The sequence below is a fragment of the Phodopus roborovskii genome, unplaced genomic scaffold (genome assembly GCF_943737965.1).
Source record: "Phodopus roborovskii unplaced genomic scaffold, PHOROB, whole genome shotgun sequence".
Classification (NCBI taxonomy): Eukaryota; Metazoa; Chordata; class Mammalia; order Rodentia; family Cricetidae; genus Phodopus; species Phodopus roborovskii.
Window position 1 is genome coordinate 11548856 of NW_026126516.1, and position 3230 is coordinate 11552085.

Genomic DNA, 3230 nt, shown 5'->3' on the forward strand with positions numbered 1-3230 from the left:
TCAGTTTGTCATTAGGACCAAGGAAAATGGGTGGACACTATTTAGTTTCTGCTTGGGCAGGAGCTTTAAAAGCGGCCCCCACCTGAGCCCAGTAGGCCCAGACCACGGCAGTGCCATGTCCCTGGCTCCTGCCTGAGAGGAGAGTTTGTCTTCCTCTCTCAGGCTTCGCCGCCTCCTGCCATGGAGGCTGCTAAGGCGGTCTGGAGTTTGGGTGCTGCCAACTATTGGAAACTGGAGGGAGGGCTGGGGGCTTTGGGCAAAGCTTAGCCTGCCAGGCCCATGAGAACTAGGGTACACTTAGTAGCTCCCACTTGGGTTCCTGAAGCTCCTTGAGAGCTGCACAAGGAAAAAGCACAGGCCTGTCCCCTCCCACCACTTAGACATGCACGCACCGCACGTACATACCTGTGCCCCAGGCCAGGGAGCACTGTCTGGGTCATTGCCCAAGAGCCCACCTCTGGCTGGGAGACAGGCTGCCCCAATGGCTCATCTCCTAACCTCAGGCTATCTCCCTCACCACTTCTGGAGCTTGCCTGCTTGCACTGACCAGGCCTCTGGCCTAGCCTGGTCTCTGGGCAGTCTACTCCAGCAGGTGCTGTTACTCGATCAGGAGTGGGGGGGGGGAGCTTGCTCCTCCCCCACTTGGTGAACTTTCCAGAGAGGAAGCCACGGCCCCTCCAAGGCTGAGCTGGGCCTCCAGGGTCCCTGCTAGACCTGGGGCTGAGGACAAAGCGGCAGCTGCCGGTGGGGTGGGGTGGGGGCTGCAGCCTTTGTACAAGCGGGGCCGCTCCTGGTGACCTCACCACCCACCAGAGAAGGGCCCTTTCTTCCCAAAGGCAGCCCTTGGGAATCCGCCTGGGGACAAAGCCGCTGCCAAGTGGGGGACCAGCGAGTGGCCGGCCCTCCTCATGGCATAAATTAAGGGGGGCAGAGGAGCGAAGTTGCAGCTGGTGCCTGTGAAGGGCGCACATCCCCCACTCCCAGTGCACAGGGTTATTCCTAGCCCCCCATTCATCTGCTCACCCCTGTTCATAGCGGCCCTTGGGTGCAGGCAGCAGGCCGTGTAAATGATGATGGAGGGGTCTCCGGGATTTGGGGAGAATTGGGATTGCCTTCCAGGCTTGGGCAGACAGGGAAGAGCCTGTCACAAGACCATGAGCCACCGCAACTTGGGGCTACACAGGCCTCTGGAGGCTGCAGGAAGTCAGGAAAATATTTGCTTCTCTGTGGATAGTGACACCCGTCCTTGACATGAGGCCCCCGGGTTTCCTGTCTCCAGGGTGCTCACAAAGCCTCCTCAGGGCTCTTTGGCTCTCATCCTGGTGGCACCCTGCTGGAGACCCCACAGGATGGTGTGATTGAGCAACACAGAGGACTGGCCAGGACCCAGAAGTCACTCCACCGCCTTGAGCTGAGCCGAGGCCTGGAGTTAGAGGATGGAGTGGGTAATCAAGGATCGCTGGTCCCTGTCCAGGGAGAGAAAGCAGGAAGCTCCTCCCAGCTTGATGACATCCTCCTGGGGGAAGGGTAGCACACACTTGGGTGCTGTATTCACCCAGCACCACCAAAAATTCTGGGGATGGGAAATCTGTTAAGATCTTTCAGAACCATTGTGCCTCATGTCACACAGGGGCAGGGACATTCACGGGGTGCTGGGTCTCCCCATTTAGGGATGAAGGAAGTGAATCAGTCTTGCAGGCCTAGCTAGGCCGGGAGGAGACCGAAGCTTTGGCACTGGGCTCCCAAAGGTCAGGGGCACAGTGTCCCCGGGGCCCCAAAGACCCTACCCCCCCCCCAGCAGATCGAGGAGTGGGGGTGGGGAGTAAGTAGGCCAGCACTTTGTTCTCCGTTGCTATGGTACCATCGCCTGCCTGTGCAAGCTTCCTTCTGGGCCTGTTCCCAGGACACCTCGAGCCAGTTCCAGCTACAGCCCTCCCCAGCCACTGCCCAGCCGTGCAGCTTGTCCTCAGTCAGGGGCTGCTCTCAGACTCCAAGGCCCACATTATCACCAATCTTCACCATCCCTGCCTTGACACACGCATATGCAAGTGCACACATGTGCTTGTACACACACACATGGCTCACAATGCATGCTTGCATTTAACATTTACACACTGGCATGAACTCACACACATGCACATGTACATGTGGGCACATTACACACAGCCACACAGAGATTGCTCAGTGAAGCTGGGGGAGTACCAGCTTCCAGGGGCTTAGGTTCCTCTAGCAGCCCTGCAGATTGGAGCTCCAGCCTCCAGTACAGGGCTGCTCAGACCAGAGCAAGGGCTCAGGGGCCTTGGCCAGGGTGCATCTTACTTCAGCCATCCACTTCAGTGGCTCAAAGGGAGAGAGGGAGGGAAAAAGGGAGGGAGGGAGGGAAAAAGGGAGGGAGGGAGAGAGGGATTAACTCAGGATTCAAGGGACAGGAGTCCTAAATGGGACAGGGAATTGAAGCTTGGAGTAGAAGAAATTGCTAGGGCCTCAACCCTCAGGATCACTGGGGGAAACCTAGCAAAAGGCGGGGGCGGGGGGGGCAAACCCTCTCTCCCTCCCGCTCCTCCATCCCCACACCACAGACTCCTGGCTCTCTAGCCTCTGTCTTACTGTCTCTCCTACCCTTGATCCTCAGCCTGGAGCAGAGTCCCCTGTGGGGCAGAGCAAGTTCCCTGACCAGGACAGAGGGGACTGTCGATCACACAGGCCAAGAGGCCCCTGCTGAGGGCTGTTGTTTTTTCAGGGTTTGAGTCATAGAACAGGAGTACAGGCTATAAGGGAGTGGGCAGATCCATGTGAGGTAACAGCCTGTGGGGTGTGTGTGTGTGTGTGTGTGTGTGTGTGTGTATGGGGGGAGGGCACAGATCTGCCCTTTTAGTCCACACCCAGAGGTCATGCCCAGGCTTTGAGTCCCACCACCCTGATGACACATGGATCCACATGGGAGCTGTTGGGGAGGGGGCCAGGCAGGGCCAGGGCTGGAGCCCACCCCCTGCAACCTGGAGTCTTAGCAGGAGTTAAAGTTTGCCAGATAGGCAGGGTTCCATGCCAGCCTGCAAATGTTCACGGTGGGCAGGCATCACAAGTCCAGCTGACCACATCTACCCAGGTGGTATCTCAGTGGACCTCGTCCATCGGCAGCTGGGACAGGTGCACGCAGCAGGGGGACCCAGGCTTGACAGCTGCTCCGGCAGGCTGGGCCCTGCCCATTTTTGGTGGCCTGTGCTCAGATT